This window comes from Bison bison, unplaced genomic scaffold (genome assembly GCF_000754665.1).
Source record: "Bison bison bison isolate TAMUID 2011002044 unplaced genomic scaffold, Bison_UMD1.0 scf7180017864326, whole genome shotgun sequence".
Classification (NCBI taxonomy): Eukaryota; Metazoa; Chordata; class Mammalia; order Artiodactyla; family Bovidae; genus Bison; species Bison bison.
The window spans coordinates 3,803,142-3,823,281 of record NW_011494898.1 but is presented as its reverse complement, the minus strand read 5'-3'; positions in this window follow the sequence as shown (position 1 = coordinate 3,823,281).

The following is a 20,140-nucleotide window of genomic DNA, read 5'->3' as shown; positions in this document are numbered from 1 at the left end:
CACAGGAGCTGAAGATATCCTCTGAGGACCTATTTAGGATACTCTCTTGAAACAGGACATAAAAGGAACCAGTTTGAAATGAAGGGAGAATAAGAGCCTGTTGTGTGTCCCTGAGTCTTGGCATTCATGAAATATTTTCAATAGCTGTGTTACAACAGATTGTGTCTTTAAAAAATATATTTTTATAATTGAGGTATAATTAACGGGTAACAGTTTCAGGTGTACAACATAATAATTTGATATTTGTATGTATTTTGAATTTGGTTAACATCTGTATTTATACAAGTTGCAATGTTTTTCTTGTAGTAAGAACTTTTAAGATCTGCTCTTAGCAACTTTCAAGTATACCATACAGTATTATTAACTCTAATTATCATGCTGTACATCACAGTAAGTCATCAGTTTTCTAATTCAGTAAGTTTTGTATTCTGACACAATTCTTATTTTTAGCATAAAATAATTTACCTTTGAGACACTTTCTTCTGAAAACTATTCTTAATGGAAATGAACAAGTTTCAAGAGTAAAGTGAGATTATACATTAAGATAAATATAAGGAGGAGTAATACTTTTGTCCTCTAAGATTTGTATATTTAAAAACAGAATTGAACTTTCTTAGTGTCACCACAAAATTTTATCTGAGAATTTTGTGAAATGGAACATCAGCAGATATTTAAATCCATGTCAAAAATTGTCACATGTGATAAGCAAAAACAATTGGCATAAATGATACCATAAAATGTATAGAAAAATACAATAAATAATACTGTTGGTTTTCTTGGATTCAAAACATCAATAAGTTTACAATATTGGGCAAAATATTTTAAAACATTTTAGGAAAAGACATAAACCTCAAACATTACCGAAAGGTAAAATTCCAAGGCTTGTAAGTATAGCAGTTGCTCCAATTTCATAATTATCCTGAACTCACTAAATATATATAATTCATTTTCATGCTCTGGAGGTTCCATTTTCTCATTAAACTTTAAAAATATCAGCTCTACAGTACACATTTCCTGTACAAAGGCCAGCCTGCAAAAACAATTAAGGGACAGGAGTTTTGTACTGTGCCAAATGAACAACAGATGAAATAATCAGATAATGAGAATATTCAGGTAGTGAAAGGGAAAAGAAGTATGAAATGAACAACCAACAAAACTGCTGTCACTCTTGACATTCCAATTCTTAGACTTAAGGGGGGCACCATTTCATACTTGAAAATAAAATTCAAAAACCCACTTAAAAGATATTACATGGTAATGAAAAGACTTGTTATAGAGCCCAGGGTACCAGTAACCTTATAACCCAAAATAAGATGATTGCCATTATCCTGATATTGTACCTCCTGCAATTAGCACAGGTACCAATTAGTTCCTAGAAATGGCAAATCAGGTATACTTTCAGCTTTTAAATGACTGAATGAATTGGAAAAGACAGAGAATGAAGTGACAAGTTGCAGCATAAAGAAGCAGGTTTGGACAGAAAGTAGATTCTTATTACAATTTCATAAAAAGAGAGCCTGAAAAGGACTGTTTTAACAAGTTTTTTTTTTAAGTCTTTAGTAACCTCCTCTGTGATCCTACATTTCTGTGATTTCCTTTTTCATCTGCAGTTTAGCTTCATTTTAGAGAATGACATTTCATTTCTATTACAAGACTATGACTTCAGTTTATAAGTTCTAATACAGGAACTATTCTAAAACTAACAGAAGGGCAAAACAATGCAAGACATTGTCACACAGCATTATAACCCTATTAGATTATAATTTTGTGAGGGTATATAAATAAACGTAGGTCAGCTGCTCTAAAAGCAATCACACATTTCAGTGGCTTAATATAATGAAAGTTTACTTCTCACTCACATCATAGTCCAAGGTAAGGAGAGAGGTGTGGGAGAAACCATTCTATGCTATCATCAGGAACGAAGCCTATTTTTAAATTTAGATTCTGAGTTATCTTGATTACCCAGGCATAAAGAAAGAGAGACAGGGGAAGATTGTGTTGGAGAATTTTATGGGCTAGGCCTGGAATGGCATATTTCACCTCTATATGTATTCAGTTTTTCAGAACTCAGTCTCATGAGAGTTCTGATTATATGGGAGACTGAAAAGTACACTGCAGCTAACTGCCAGGAAATGAATGAAAGATTTGGTGAATACATAGCCATCTCTACCGTAGCTCTTTCTTGTATTCATCAAATGCATATTTTACTCTGCTCACCATAGCCCATCCAATGCTTAGTGTATGTATATATCACTGTGTAACTGATAGATATGCAAAATATGCATGTTATCATTTGTTGAGGACTTCTACGTGGTTAGACGTTTGAGTTATCCATTTGTTAATTACTTGATTCAAAATATTTATTTGGCATTGATGTGTGCTGTGTGCCCAAGCTAATGTGATCTGCTAAGTCCCTTGGTGCTTCTAGTCTGATGAGGAAGATACACTTTGAAACGGCTTTTTAAATAAATAAATGTAGATGTTTAGTTCTAAAGAAAATTTTTTAAGGTCCTGATAGAATCATTGGATGGAAAAGCCAGTAGATGAGGAATTTCAGATAAGGTTTCGGTGGAGATGATGTTTAAACAAAGACCATGAAAGATAAGAAGCCAGGGGAAGGGCACAGAAGATAAAGCAATGGTCCTAATGTGGGAGTATGAGTTCTGTGTGACAGAGGACAAGGAAAAGACCTCTATTGCTGAATTGAAATTAACAAGGAGAAAACTACCAGGTGAGGGTGGAGATATTAAAGGCCAAGCCAGGTTAAAATAAGGGGATTGGATTTTACTCCAAGTATGCGAAGACACAGTACAAGATTTTAGGCAAGGGGTTAATCTGATTCATACATATTTTTTCAAGTCTCTTCAGGAGATTGTATAATAGCAAATACTTGATAGAGAGACACAGTGGAAGTTAAGAGGTTTCAGTTCAGTTCAGTTCAGTCGCTCAGTTGTGTCTGACTTTTTGAGACCCCATGGACTGCAGCACACCAGGCCTCCCTGTCCATCACCAACTCCTGGAGTTTGCTCAAACTCATGTCCATTGAGTCGGTGATGCCATCCAACCATCTCATCCTCTGTCATCCCCTTCTCCTGCCCTCAATCTTTCCCAGCATCAGGGTCTTTAGCAGTACTTAAAGTAAATTATGACAAGCATGACTAGGAGTGGAGAAATAAACAAACTGAGATATATTTTTAAAAACATAAAATTAAAAAGACTTAATAGTTCATTCATAAGGAATCAAAAGGATAGTGGTGTCCCTTAGTGGGATAGAGAAGAACGAAGGGAGACAAGGATTCCGACATGTACCCTGGGAATCAAGGCCGTGTGGTTAGAGAATTAACAAAAGACTTTGCCAGGGGACACTGGTGACCAATAATATCCTCAATAAGAGAAAGACTTATGGGGCATTTCTCTTTAATAGACTTAAGTCCTGGAATCACATAAGGAATGACTTATTAGGGGGCTTCCCAAGGAAACTGCATGATCCTTAATGGTGTAGGAAGTAACCTCTCTATATCCCTGGTGGCCTAAGAGATAATCCTACCTCAAGCTCAAAGCTGGCAATTTCCTTTCCGTCTTATGAAGAGCTCAGACTTAGACTAGGAGACAAATGTGTTATTAACCAACAATATGGGCAATGACAAAACTGAAGAAAGTGCTGAATTCAAAGGGAGTTGGAATGAGTACCTTCAATACAAAAATGCCTTTGAGTTGGGCATTCAGTGAGGGTTCATTAGGGAGGAATAGGAGCTATACATACTTTAATAAAACTTTTAAAAACTAAGAATTATATAACTTTAAAGAATCATTCTATTACATTTGTTACTTTTCTGTCAACTTATTTTCCTATTTTAAATAATAATCATTTTTTTTTCAGTTAGTAGTCTAAGAAGTGTCCATATATGTGAGCAGTTGTTAATTATATTGTTCAAATACTAGACTTACTGATTTTTAGTCAGCCTGATCTTTCAGTTGTTAGGGAGGTGTTAAATCCTTCATTATTATGATCATCTAATTTTCTCTTTGCAATGAAGCCACTTTTCCATTTGTATTTTGAGTCCATATTGTTAAGTACGTATTTACTTCACATTATTTTATCTTCCTAAGTCAATTAAAACATCTTTGTATTTTCTAGATCACTTTTATAAGGAACATATACTTGGATTTTTAAAGTTCTGTTTGCCTGATCTATTTTGTAATTAGAAAATTTATTTCATTCATGCATGCTATGACTGAACTGAACTGAATAACTAATATATTTGAATTTAATTGCACCATTTAATTTTGTAGTTTTCTTTTTCTTGCACTTAGCTTCTTTTGGATTGGTTATCATTTATTATACCATAATTTACTCTTACATATCAGAAGGTTGTGTGCATGATTTTCTACTGATAACTTAGAAATTTCATGATAGTTCCTTAATATAATTCAAATGTTAATAAATATCTCTGCCCATCTTAAGAATAAAATGTCTTTAATCACTTTAAATTCAACTACTCCCACCCACTTTGTTGCTATTTTATTGAAGATTTAATTCATTTTTTAAAAAAGATGAACTTTTTATCATTAATTAATATAGTCAACATTTGTTTAGATTTATATAAAATATTATCTTAGTTTTCATTCATTTTTGCATCTCAGGCCTCCATTCTGTGTTTCATTTACTTCTAATGGAATTAAATCTCTTAGAAATCCTTCCCATGAGAAAATATGGCAACACTCAATTTTTGCTTTTCTGAAAAATCACTTTGAAAGATATTTTTACTCTGTGTGGTGTTCTGGGTTGACAGTTGTCCTAACAGATAGAATATCTTTAATAACATTAAATGTAAACTATATTTAATAACATTAACAGCATTAGCAATAGTACTATCTTCTGATTTTGAAGTTAGCTGACAGTCATTACTTTTGAGGTAGTATAACTTTCATATCTGCCATATTTTCTTTCGCTGTGCAGCATTCTTAATAGTCCAGATCTGTCTTCCAAGGTATTAACTTCTCTTCTATATTTTTCATGATATGTTGTTCAATATCACACTGTGTTTATCATTTTATTTGTAATATTTTTAATATCCAGAAGTCATATATAGACATTTTTCAAATCTGAGTGAACATTTTTATGCTCTCTTTCTCTATTATCCTACTTTTGTTTTCCATCTTTAGCGCTTTAAAATAAATGAAACTTCTTTTAAAAAATTCTGAACCTGGTAATTCTGATACCTGAAGTCTTTGTGGATCTGACTTGATTTTCAGTTGTTTCTGCCTGTTTGACTCATGGTGCCTTGTTTTCTTCTGCATTTATAAGATTGATTCCATGAACCCTTATATTTGAGGTATGAGTTGAGTTCTGTGGAGCCGTCAAAAGACCTGTATTTTCTCCTGCCAGACCCCTGGGGACCCTTTCAGTCTAGGACTTCTTTTGAATACTAATTTTAAATTAGTTTACGCAACAAATGTAAATTCAAGCTGCAAATCCTTATAAGGTCTCGATTTGATGTGTGAATTCTAAAAACAGGTTTTTTGAAAGGTGCAGTTTTTCTTTCCTCCGCCTTCTCTTTGCTCTCTTTTCCTTCTTGCATTGCTGTTGCTTCTACAGTCTCCTGTTTTGGGAGAGCAGGATTATTTTCAGTTTCCTCAGTGGGATTTTATGCTTGTATCTCCTATTATTCACTCTGTATTGAATAAACTCAAGGTTTTCTACTATTCATGCTCCATGGAGCTTTAAAAATAGACTCAGAGTTAGAGGACATTGGAAATATCCTCGAGATGAAAGCCAGCTTGAATAATTCTCTTATCGCCCTTGTTTCCTTGTCTCATTTTGATTGGGGCTATAAAGATTCCTTCCTATATTGTCTGCTTAGCAATTAATTTTCAAAAGATCATTTTTATATATTCACCAGGATTTTTAGATATTTTCTTCAGGAAGGTCAGTCAGAAGATATAATCTACAATACTACCAAAAATAATGTGAAGGATAAAGCCTTCATGGTAAATTTGAATTGGTTTTTTAAGCAGGAGGTTTAAAGTATAGAAACTCCTCTTTTACTTTGAATTTTAGGATTCCTACAAAGTGGAGGAAACTATGCTTAATTAGGAAAGATTATTATTATTAGTTAACAATAAACTATGTATTAATGTGGTGAAGTGGATTCAAATAGCTAAAAACAAATTTCAACTAACATCCAGAAACTTGAATATTTAAAGTTAGCTGAGCCTCTAATGCTTTTTGTTGTTGTTTTTTCTGTTGTGATTTTTGCTGAACTGTTGGGGAAAAAAAAATGCAGGACCAGGCCAGCAGCTTGAAAAATTATCAATTAAATTTTCTCATTAGCTATATTTGGTTCCTTAATTGGCCTTTTTGACTGTGTAATTTCAAGTGATAATTATTTGTGGCACTAGCCCATTCCTATATCAATGTTATCTCTTAATTAATTCGAGAAATTGACAACATTTTTTTTTCTATCTTCAGTCACAAAAGTAATTTGTGAGTTACCATTCCTTAGATAGCACAGTCAGCAGCACTTTGAAAAATGACAGTAAGAAAGTCCAATCTCACAGACTTACACCACAATATCATTGATAATAATCTTGGAGAGGCACTGCCAAAGAAGAATTGTACATATTTGGTGTGAGATAGAAAAGCATGGAATTACAGGCTAGAGGATGAGAGAAACATGAAAAAAATAAAGAAGTTAATTCATCTTTAAGAGAAATGTTGATGCGGAATTATATTTAGATAAAAATTATATATATATATAATTTGGTTTTAACAAAGAAATCAACAATGTTAGCTTTGCATCCATACCTTTCCCATGGAGTTGCTGAATTGCTCAGGGAAACACAAAGCTTCAGGGGTCAGTGATTTTCCATACCTCAGTAGGAATTTCCATTCTTTAAAGTGAGAATGAACTATTGAGGAGAAAAAGTATGGTCATCCAAAAAAAAGAAGGTAAGAAATTGCTATTCAATCACTGTAACTTTGGATTCTTACCTCAGATGCTACTTTCCTTACTAATACACTTCCTAAGGGCAAAAGAACTATTTTTCCTGTCCCTTATCCTCGTCCTCTATTGAAATCTAAAACTTCTTACATCCACTCAATACTACAAAGGGCAGTGATGCTTATGCAGTTGCTAAATTGGCAGTGAAGAAAGATGAATCCAGAAATTTCGTCAGAGCCATGTCTTGCAGATTGATGTTTCAGAGTTACTCTGTAAAGGGATAAACTTGGGCTTCCCAGGTGCAGCCCGTAGTAAAGAACCCACCTGCCAATTCAGGAGGCACAAGAGACAGTGGACTCGGTCTCTGGGTTGGGAAGATCCCCTGGAGGAGGGCAGGGCAACCCACTCCAGTATTCTTGCCTGGGGAATCCCAGGGACAGAGCAGCCTGTCTGGCTACTGTCCACAGAGTCACGAAGACTTGGACATGACGGAAGAGACTTAGCATACACGCAGGCAAGGGAAGAAACTCATGCTTCTGAGGACCATCCAGAAAAAAAAAAAAAATTTTCAGGGCAAGGTAAGGGCTGAAGGAGACCTCAGATTCCCTCCTTAGGCTAGTGAACCTAAAACATAAGATAATAGATAAGAAAAACAACAATATGCTTATAAGTCTCCAACAAATTCTAACATAATATATAAAGGTGATATTCTAGACAAGTTTTCATAAAATCAGGACTAAGATAAAAGTTGAACATTGAACTGTTATTATTAAGAAAATGACTTTATAATAAGGATAATACAATAAAATTGATAAAAAATTTAATGTAAGGTTTAGCAAGGGTATTGGTGTATGCAAAAATAAAAATAGATAATCTATATGCATACATATTATATATGTTTATCATGACCAGAGTATTTAATTCTGACAAATTAAATTTATAAGAAATGTACAGGACCAATATGAAGAGCTTGACTAAATGGAAATAAATGCCATGTTTGGGATCTAAAATTATGTCATCATGTCAATTCTTCATAAATTAATTTTAAGTTAAATTCAATTCTAACCAATAGGATTTTTCTTATTTCTTTCATTTTTTATGAATCTGAACATAATTTAGTGTTTAGTCTAATGTATCAGTCTATTATTTAGTAAGTATACATAGTCTAAAAGAGACAAATATATTTTGAAAAAATAATACTAATAGAAATAATTAAAGCTAATTATAAATTTCCAGTAATTTAACTGTATGAAAGGAAATGCACAGGAATAGATATATCAGTCAAGAAAAGTTTTTTAAAAGTTAGAAAAAAATCTATGTATGAAAATCTTATTTCAATTTAATGAAAACATGAAAAGTTAAATAATAGCTATCCGACAATTGGTTAGTTAGGTGAAGAGAGAAAGAGAGAGATTTACATTACCTGACCTTAGTATATTCTACATGTATTGAAACTTCAAATGTGAAGATGATAAAACATAAATATCTCAGAAGATAGAAGAAAATGTTTATCTGATTTTAGAACAATGAAGCCTTTTTCAAGAGTAAAGTATTAAGTGAGTAATCATAAAGACAACTTCAAGGCTTTTAACAATATAAAAATGCAAACTCTAAAGAAAAAATACATACTATAAACAAAAGTCATTACATGCATACTTTATGTGTATTATATACATAGCTACAGTTCTATATGTTATATATATTACATGTATATATATAATGTGTGAAAGTCACTCAGTCATGTCCGACTCTGCAATCCCATGGGCTGTATGTAACCTGCCAGGCTCCTCTGTCCCTGGAACTCTCCAGACGGAATACAGGAGTGGGTACCCATTCCCTTCTCCAGAGGATCTTCCCAACCCAGAGATCAAATCCAGGTCTCCCACATTTCAGGCAGATCCTTTACTGTCTGAGCCACCAGGCTGTATACAGCCACCAGCCCTGTATATATATACTATATTCCCTCAATAGGGAAAAAAAAGGTCAAAGACACAGGCAACTTGTAATTGAAAATAATTAAACAGAGAGTGCTTGTTAGTGCCCAAACTCAGTATTAACCAATTCAAATTCAAATAACAATTAAAGACTGCTTTTTACTAATTAAATTGAGAAAATATTTATAAATATTTTATTAAGTAATTATCCCACTTTGGTTGAGAATAAAATGCGATATTAGCTACATGGCTGTTAGAATTAAAAACTGGTAAGTCTTTCCTGAAAGCTGATGTGGCAGTGTGAAGAAGGCTTAGTGTGTAGGAGCTCTGACCTTTGAATAACTATTTACTTTGCTATTTACTAGTTTTGTGATATTGGGTAAGTTACTTAATCTTCCTTTTCATTGTTTTCACTTATGTAAAATGATGAAAAGGAAGATTAAATGAGTTAATACAGGTAAAGTGCTTAGAATAAAGCTGATAATCATCAGTGACATCATTATATTTTTTGTAATAAGTAGACCTTTCTGGCATTGAAGCTAAGTTTTTCCAATGTATGTGTTTTTCTTTAATTATAAACATTAATTCCTTAGTATAAGTAGGTACCAGTGTAATAAAATTTCAGATCTACAAAAAGCCATATTCTAAAACTGGAATTCATAGGCTTTCTAAAGAAATGTTGCTTATCTATATTAAGTTTCCTTCTTTCCTGGAAGAGTTAATATTTTTAGTTAATTTTTCTGTCACCAACATACAGAGAAAGATTGGTCTTAAGTGACTATATAGAGACCTAATGGGAGCCTTCCTCTAAATACTTTAATGTATTTGGTTACTTTAATAATGGGGTCTTATCAGTGGCATCAAATCTGAGGGTTTAAATGCACTATATCGCGATACATGGAGAAGGAAATGGCAAACTACTGCAGTATTCATGCCTGGAGAATCACATGGACAGAGGAGCCTGGTGGGCTACAGTCCATGGGGTCACAAGAGTTGGTCACCACCACCACCACCACCACATCCCAGTACAAAATAAAAAGTTCTGGACTTTGTTTAAATAAAAAAAAAATTAAAAAAAACTTTTTTTTTTTTTTTTAATGTAAGGGTTTATAGTGATTGTGCTGTTAAGACGTATGAGAAACAGTGGTAACTTTGGGATCGAAGTCAATGCTAAAGATCTCAGTGATAAGTGGACATTGTTCCAAATAGATAAAATTCTATAAGTTATGTGTACATCCCGGAATATACTGAAAGTAAAACACTGCAGTTCAGAGTCATGATCTTATCCAACGATTGAGAGAACTGTTATTGTTTAGTCCCTAAGTCCTGTCTGACTCTTTTGTGAGCCCCCTGGACTGTAGCCCACCAGGGTGCTCTGTCTATGGGATTTTCCAGGCAAGAATAATGGAGTGAGTTGTCATTTCCTCCTCTAGGGTATCTTACCCACCCAAGGATCAAACCCTTGTCTCCAGCATCGGCAAGAAGATTCTTTGCCACTGAGCCAGCTTGGAAGCTTCATTAAGAGAATCCAGGAAGTTTTTTGATTGATCTGATACTCTGAAACTATTTTAATTGATGAAGAGGTCAGGCAACAATACATTTGCAGAAGACAGCTGAGGCTTAAAAGGAAATAACCTGAAGTTTTGTTTTTATCTTTTCTTGTATGTCTGTTAGGGGAAAAGGAGTGTGTTACAGAAACATTATTTCCCCTAGTGCTTATTTTACTTGCCATTTGATTACAGTTGTTGTTCATTCACTAAGTCACGTCCAACTCTTTTGACCCCATGGATTGCAGGGCATTGGGCTTCCCTGTCCTTCATTATCTCCCAGAGTTTGCTCAAACTCATGCCCATTGAATCTGTGATGATGCCCAGTCATCTCATCCTCTGTCGCCCCTTCTCTTTCTGCCCTTGATCTTTTCCAGCATCAGAGTCTTTTCTAGTGAGTCAGCTCTTCACTTCAAGTGGTCAAAGTATTGGAACTTCAGCTTCAGCATCAGTCCTTCTGATGAATATTCAGGGTTGATTTCCTTTAGGATTGATTAGTTTGATCTCCTTGCAGTCCAAGGGATTCTCAAGAGTCTTCTCCAGCACTGTAATTCAAAAGCATCAATTCGTTGGTGCTCAGCCTTCTTTATGGTCCATCTCTCATATCCCTACATGACTACTGGAAAAACCATAGATTTGACTATATGGACCTTGGTCAGCAAAGTGATGTCTCTGCTTTTTAATATACTGTCTAGGTTTGTCATAGCTTTTCTTCCAAGGAGCAAGTGTCTTTTAATTTTGTGGCTGCAGTCACCATCAGCAGTGATTTTGGAACCCAAGAAAGTAAAATCTGTTATTGCTTCTACTTTTTCCCCTTTTATTAAGTGATGGGACTGGATGCCATAATCGTAGTTTTTTGAATGCTGAGTTTCAAGTCAACTTTTTCACTCTCCTCTTTCATCTTCATCAAGGCTCTTTAGTTCCTCTGCACCTTCTGCCATTAAAGTGGTATTATCTGCATATCTGAGGCTGTTGATATTTCTCCTGGTGATCTTGATTCCAGCTTGTGATTCATCCAGACTGGCATTTTGCATGATGTGCTCTGCATAGAAGTTAAATAAGCAGGGTAACAATATACATCCTTGACATACTCCTTTCCCAATTTAGAACCAGTCCATTGTTTCATTTCCAGTTTTAACAGTTGCATCTTGACCTGCATGCATGTTTCTCTGGAGACAGGTAAGGTAGTCTGGTATTCCCATTTCTTTAAGAATTTCCCAAAGCTTTAGGATAGTCAGTTAAGCAGAAGCCAGTGTTTATTTTTCTGAAATTCTCTTGCTTTCTCTATGTTCCAATGATTGTTGGCAATTTAATCTCTGGTTCCTCTGCCTGTTCTAGGAAAGGCAAGTTCTTAATTCACACATTGCTGGAAGTTCTCAGTTCACAGGCTGCTGAAGCCTAGCCTGAAGGATTTTGAGCATTACCTTGTTAGCATGTGAAATGAGTGCAATTGTATGGTAGTTTGGACATCCTTTGACACTGCCCACCTTTGGAATTGGAATGAAAACTGACCTTTTCCAGGCCTGTGACCACTGCTGAATTTTCCAAATTTGCTGACGCACTGAGTGAGGTTCTTTAACAGCATTATCTTCTAGGATTGTAAGTACATTAGCTGAAATCCCATCACCTCTGCTAGCTTTGTTCATAGTAATGCTTCCTAAGGTCCACTTGACTTCACACTCCAGGATGCCTGGCTCTAGGTGAGTGACCACACCATTGTGATTATCCAGGTCATTAAGACCTTTTTTTTCTTTTTTGTATAGTTTGCTGTGTATTTTGGACTTTGGTGGCACTAGTGGTAAAGAATCTACATGTTAATGCAGGAGACACAGGTTTGATACCTGGGCCAGGAAGATCCACTGGAGTAGGAAATGGCAACCCAGAATTCTTGCCTGGGAAATTCCATGGACAGAGGAGCCTAGACATAGCTGAGCATAGACTTTGGAACTCTGTGTATTCTTGCCACCTCTTCTTAATCTCTTCTCTTCTGTTAAGTCCTTACCTTTTCTGTACTTTATCATGCCCTTCCTTGCATGAAATGTTCCCTTGATATCTCTAATTTTCTTGAAGAGATCTCTAGTTTTTCCCATTCTGTTGTTTTCCTCTATTTCTTTGGGTTGTTCACTTAAGAAGGCTTTCTTATATCTCCTTTAGAGAAGGAGTTAATCACTCAAAATTTATCCCAGGATATTAGGGTACATATTTTTCAGTTGAAAAGAGCAGTAAATGAGATTATCAGAGTTATAAATGTTTCTGTAAAGACCACACATAGACTTCTATAATACACAACCTGGAAGAGACTTGAAACTATCACCGAGGCCAGGCCTTTCTAAGTCTCATAGATGGGATAATAAAATCAGAGAAAGAAAATGACTTTACTTTTATGAAGTCTTTTAGCTAGTAAGTGGGCTTCCTTAGTGGCTCAGAGGTAAAGAATCTGCCTGCAATGCAGGAGATTTGCAGGAGACATGGGTTCAATTCCAGGGTTGGGAAGATGCCCTGGAAAAGGAAATGGCAACCCACTCCAGTATTCTTGCCTGGGAAATCTCATGGACATATGAGGTTGGTGGGCTATAGTCCCTAGGGTAGAAAAGAATTGGACACAACTGAATGACTAAACAACAACAAATTGTCACTTTTATACCTAGGACTACTTATTCAATGGCCTGGGAGACAACCCTTTGGTATGTAGTCATCAAGGCTTCTATCTCCTGACCTCTGTGGGAGTGAAAGAGCTTAACTTTAGTGAGCACCTTGCTTCAAGTTATAAAACTACCGTCTGTCATGAAGACATAAAGTTTACTTTTCCTTTGAGTAAAACCAGCTGAAAAACACAGGTGACCTAAACATCTCCCCATTCTGCTCATGGTTTCAGTTGAGTAAAAAGATCTCTTTGCTCTATTAAAATAGCTTTGAATAAAGTCTTCTCCACCTGTTTAATAGTCATGGACATTTTATAATGATCATAACACCTCTTATTTCTACAAAACATCCTGCTGATTTTTATATAAATGATTAAATCTATTATTTGATCCTACCTTAATATTTTTAATAGGAAAGTGATTGTTACCACTGAACATTTCTTTATTACTATTTTATTAGTTTTCCTCCTGATTCTCATGAAAGTTCTCTAAATCCTGCTGCAGTTGCTAATTGCAAAGACTAAACAAAATCTGATTTGCACAGTTTTGCATCTAAAAAAAACACTGTCAAATTGTCAAATTCTTTAACAGACTATTGTATCTCCTGTCTCATGTTCCTTTATTAAAGGTCTGCACAATTTCAGCCTTCTCAGAGCCTTAATTTTCCTCTCGGATTTGGATGTGAGAAAAGTGGTATGAAATTAGGGAGTGGGCCAACATCTTGCAAGATTAGTCAGACCACTCTATGCACATAATTAGAACTAATTGAATTAGTCCCACTCCTAGCAAAGAAGTAAAATCAATATTATAATTAAAACTGCATTTCTGTATAATTGGATTTTCAAATGAAACCTGGAAAAGGGGGAGGAGTGTAGAGTGTTTCTTATGTGCAAAAGTAATTAATATTTGTATTAAGTTTATAGGAATTTGTGGCAATATCCTCAATTTCATTAGCCAGAGCTGATTATAGGAGTTCTTCACTCTAATCCTTGGGGAAAAAAAGAAAAGCATCCTACAACTAAAGGCTTCCTATCTGTTGTCACTGAACTGTCTTGCTTTCCTATCTCAAATATTACAGTCAGATTCAGCATTCACATTTTCAGGGACCATTCTACTCAGTGTGTTTGTTAAATCATACCTAGGACTTTCACCTCTCCCCCGCCCCACCTAGATCAAAAGAAATCAATCCGATATAGAGAATAGCTTGTGGTTGCCAAAGGGGAGGCGGAGGGAGAGGGAAGGATGCAGTGTTCGGAATTGGCAGACGCCAAGTATTATGTATGTATATTATATATAGGATGGATCAACAAGTCCTGCTATGTAGTGTAGGGAAATATATTCAATATCCTGTGAAAAACCATAATGAAAAAGAACTTGAGAAAGAATATATATACACATATATATATGTATATATATATATATATGGTTGAAAAAAAGTTCATTTGGGTTTTTTCATACTATCCTACAGAAAAACCCAAATGAACTTTTTGGCCAACCCAATATATAACTGAGTCATTTGCTGTTCAGTGGAAATTAAAGACAACATTGTAAATCAACAATAATCCAAGAAAGTGTTTTAAAAAAAGAAATAAATCTGAAAGAACTAAGCAGATTAGGAGTCAGTCTACTAGTACTTTCCCTGGAATTCACTGCCTTTGCTGAAAATGTTTTTGCCACAATTTCAAATCTGATGGAATTCCTTTTTAGAATGTGACATTAGTAGAGACGCACAATCTTTTATTTTTTTTATTTTATTTTTTACAATCTATTTTTTAAAAGTGACATGATCAAGTCACTTGCAGAGCACTACTTGAAATGGCTCTTATCTCAGAACTTAGTGATCAAGAAAAGTTAGAAAGAGTAATATTTGCAGTCACGTTTCTATATCAGGAAGACAGTGAGGTATCCTAGGTTTGGAAAGAGAAGAATACGTAGATACATTAGACACAGTCCTTAGACTCAAAAGTTCTCTTCAGTAGTGAAAATCATAAACTTTACACACAAAGAGTTAAAAACAACACAGTGTAGGTTGTGTACCAAATGAGTGGAACAGACATGTAAATACGCAGACGATACCAGTGAAAAATCTTGAAAAAGGTTAGAAGACTTGGTTCAAGTCATGTACATACAACTTGATATATACAACCTGAGCATTTAAATCACTTGATTGGTATAGGCCACAATAGGCTCATCTAAATTGAAAATGTTGAACTAGATTATGATGTTTCATCCATTTGTGAAATTCAGTGAAATTCAGAAGAGAGTGATCATAACTTGGGATGGAGTGGCCATGATGATTATATGAGGCACATGAAATATTAAGAGGATGCTGTTAGACAAGGGATGAAAACAGGGGACAAAACGTGATAAAGGCAGAGAGTTACTATGTTTCTTTTGTTTACTTTCGTATCCTCAAGGTCCACAGTACCTGATGCACGGGTGAAAGTGAAAGTGAAGTTGCTCAGTCGTGTCCAACTCTTTGCTATCCCGTGGACAGTAGCCTATCAGGCTCTGCGGTCCATGGGATTTTCCAGGCAAGAATACTGGAGTGGGCTGCCATTTCCTTCTCCAGGGGATCTTCCCAACCCCGGGATTGAATCCAGGTCTCCTGCATTGCAGACAGACGCTTAACCGTCTGAGCCACTAGGGAAGCACGGGTAGGTCGTCTATAAATACATGCTCACTGAATTAATGAATTAACTGGGGATGTTCCATTGCTTACACACACAGTGACATCTAAAAGATCACATTTTTTTTAATGGAAGGAGAAAGGACTTTAGTATTACTACTTTATACATTTGTAAATATTCTGAACATTTTTACAATGAGCATATGTTACATTTAAAAACTTCTATACACATGTGAGGGAGGGAAGAAGAATGAAAATCTTAGCATTCTAGTACATGTTTTCAGACACCTCTCTCATTATTTCCTTAGCATATATATTTTAGTAGAATTCCTGGAAGCAGAATTGCTGATTTTAAAGGCTCTTGGTGTATATTGCAAAATTAATCCTCAGAATGTCTGTACCTCCCTAAACTTTGATTACCAGTAAATGAGTAGCAACTAAAAGATCACGTTCTGTATTTGCTTAAAGACTCTCAAGCAAAGAAACAAAACAACCACAGACAAATTTGTTCAGACACCTCCTTTAGTGATTTGAAATGGATGCAAATGAGCAATTTCCATCTCTACCATAAATTTCTCTTTCTAATTTGAATGTCAAAAGATTATTTCAAAATTTCCAAGGTTGTGTGAATAATAAATAGAAAAGTTCTGAATCAACCTATAAAATTCCCTCCTCTGTGTCAGTTTATCAACCAGGGAGGATTCCCTAAACTGCCTCTGAAGTTGACCTGTGACAGGCACTTTGTGCTCACCTGTTCTGGACTTGGACTATGTATTCCATTGCAGTTTTTGAGCTCTTCAGCCTTCAGAGCAAATTTTCACTTATATTATATATGGATCATCTTCTTAAATTCCTCCTATGCCTCTATTTTTTACCCTAGGCCACCTTTAAATCTTTGGTACTCAGAGAGCCTTCTATCCTCTGATGCTGCCCTGAGTGTGCTTTTAACCACTTATCTCCAGGATTAATTTTGGTTGCTGGAAGAATGGGCACACTGTTTTGATTTCCCCTGAGCCTGCTAAAGTTGTAATGCTCAAAACAGAAGTGCCCTGAGAAGACATCTTTGCTTGCATATCACTTCTTGGCAACAGATAAATTGTTTCTCTATAGTTTTCTCTTTGAATTTTATGTTGAATCAGTTTTTAACTTGAAGACCATTCTCTTTTGAGTAATACTTTTTCAGTGTGTCATAGCTGTAGATTTATTGCACCAATACATCATCAGAGTGACTGTTGGCTCTGATGATGTATAGCTTAATACATCATCAAAGCAATTTCTCATTCAAGTTATATTTTACATAGGAATGTGAGTGCTTGTATTTTTAAATATATATATATATGTATTTAGCACTGACACATATATTTTTATGTGCTTACGTATAAAATAAGCACTAACATTATATGTATTTTATGTGCTTTATATAACATTATATATATATATATATTTATGTGCCAATATATATATATTTATGTGCTTACAACAAATTAAGGGCACTTTCAGAGAGTTTGCAAAACTCTTAGATCTGTCCCAAACCTAGATAGGCTATACCATTAGCATTGACTCTCAATAATGGTGAGTGCCAGACCTTTTCTGAATACTGACAGTCATCTTCATTATAAATTTTTAGTTTTCAATAGTACATACATGCACTTAATAATTTTTTAAAAAAATAAAGACGTGTATACATGATTGAAGGCAAAAGGCAAGGAGGATGGCAGAGGATGAGAGGTTAGATAGCATCACTGACTCAATGAACACGAAATTAAGCAAGCTCTGGGAGAGAGTGAAGGACAAGAGGAGCCTGGCATGTGCAGTCCATGGTGTCGCAAAGAGTTGGACATAACTTAGTGAGTAAACAACCGCAACATCATATACAGCACAGACCATGTCTGCCTTCTATTCATATCTGGAAATTGTCTAGTACTGTCCTCTAGAAGGAAATAACTTATAAACTCTTTCAGAAATAATACAAGAATTCACAGATGCCTACGTACATATCTTCATTTCCCTTTATTTGCAGTCAGTAGCATATCCGTCTGCATCTATTTTTGCTCCATTTAACAGTATAAGTTAGAAATTGCTCCATGTGTCTACACACAGATTTCCTTATTCTTTTCGGTGATAGCATTTATCCTCTTATTTCCTCCTTATTGTTATCTCTATGTGATATTATCACTTTTATATAGAATGTCGACTTTTCCTTATTTCATGAAAAGAGTCCAAACTAGAACAAGATTATTTTTGAATGACTCGAAAGACAATGGAGTTACTTTCAGTTTGCCTTCATCATGTAATAGATAGCTGTCTTGTTCTTTTTATGACAGTATACTCTTCTCCTGGATTTCTTCCAGGATTTTGACTCAAGGAGAACTCATTTTCATCAGTAAGGATTTAAATTTTTATTTTTATTTTTTTTTACTGAAACATTAAATTCAGTGAATCTTCCAAAGTTAGGGTATCTACATTCTTTTTTTTTAGGAACAAACTGGAACTAGGGAGAAAGAATGAACTATGACTAAGTGTAATACACTTTAAACAATAAGTGGCAACTCTTAACAGAAATGTCCCAAATCTTTACATCACATTCATTGCCTTCTTTATTTTTATTTATGATCATAGCTTTAGTTTGTGTCATGGACAGTCAAATTAACTATTATAGGGAAAATGTAATTTTTAATATTCTTTCAAATGCAGAAAGGTAGTAAAAATATGAGGCATTCTGTTGTGGAAAGTCTCGCTCTCTAATCCAAGTTATGAAAGTAGTTACAATTAAGGGCAATTAAAGAGCCATTTATAAAAGAATAAATCTCTCCTCAAAATCAGAGTTTTTAAATTTTGTAGTGTGGTTATTGGAGAAGGCAATGGCACCCCAGTCTAGTACTCTTGCCTGGAAAATCCCATGGACAGAGGAGCCTGGTAGACTGCAGACCATGGGGTCGCGAAGAGTCGGACATGACTGAGCGACTTCACTTTCACTTTTCCCTTTCATGCATTGGAGAAGGACATGGCAACCCACTCCAGTGTTCTTGCCTGGAGAATCCCAGGGACAGGGGAGCCTGATGGGCTGCCAGTCTATGGGGTCGCACAGAGTCGGACACGACTGAAGCGACTTAGCAGCAGCAGCAGCAGTGTGGTTATTATGATTTTATTATAAACAATTTAACTATTATCCATCAGTCCTTCATTTAGTTTTTGCTTTGCAACTTGCATGATTTATTCTTTATCATGTATTATTAATTCATCGGTTTTCTCCTTTAATTTTTTCTGAGTCACTTCTTCAAAGACAGCTATAAATGTAAGTCCCCAAGAGAAGAAATTTTGAAACTATGAGATTATTTTTATTATTATTTGGCAAAACACCCACATTTTATTTTCTCCCTTCTTTTTCCCCTGACTTTCTTTACTTAACCAACTTATGAATGTGAGAAGGGACAGATAATTAAATTGAAGATTTTATAAAATCTCCTCTTAGGAAGAAACTATCAAATATTGTAGCAGGGCAAATATATGTCAATGTGTGTATGCATACTCTAATTTCAACTTACAACTGTCTTTTCTCCCCCCTAAATAGTCTGGAAAGGATAAATGTGTGAGTAAAGCATTGTAAAAATCTAAAGAGCTAATGGGAAAAGGTTAGTTTGAAGAGGATAAGAAAGTAAGGATTTATAAGGTGATACAGGTTTCTAGTGAACAGAGAGAGGGAAGGGTGTGGATAGAGTGAGGGAGGAAAAGGAGAGAGGGAGAGAGAGATTGGGGAATGAGATCAGAAAAAGTGGTGACTGATCATTGATGATATTTTGTAATCTTTACATTTTTTTATAAACTCATTAAAATCAACTGATTATTCTGGGTATAAAGTGGAATGAGTTAAGATTAAAAGTCATCATTAGGGCCCAGTGACACAGCATTTCTTTTGAAAATGTATATATATGTTTAATGACAGTATCATCTCACATGCTAGTAAAGTAATGCTTAAAATTCTCCAAGCCAGGCTTCAGCAATACATGAACCGTGAACTTTCAGATGTTCAAGCTGGTTTTAGAACAGGCAGAGGAACCAGAGATCAAATTGCCAACATCCACTGGATCATGGAAAAAGCAAGAGAGTTCCAGAAAAAAACATCTATTTCTGCTTTATTGACTATGCCAAAGCCTTTGACTGTGTGGATCACAATAAAGTGTGGAAAATTCTGAAAGAGATGGGCATACCAGACCACCTGACCTGCCTCTTGAGAAACCTATATGCAGGTCAGGAAGCAACAGTTAGAACTGGACATGGAACAACAGACTGGTTCCAAATAGGAAAAGGAGTACGTCAAGGCTGTATATTGTCACCCTGCTTATTTAATTTCTATGCAGAGTACATCATGAGAAACGCTGGACTGGAAGAAACATAAGCTGGAATCAAGATTGCTGGGAGAAATATCAATAACCTCAGATATGCA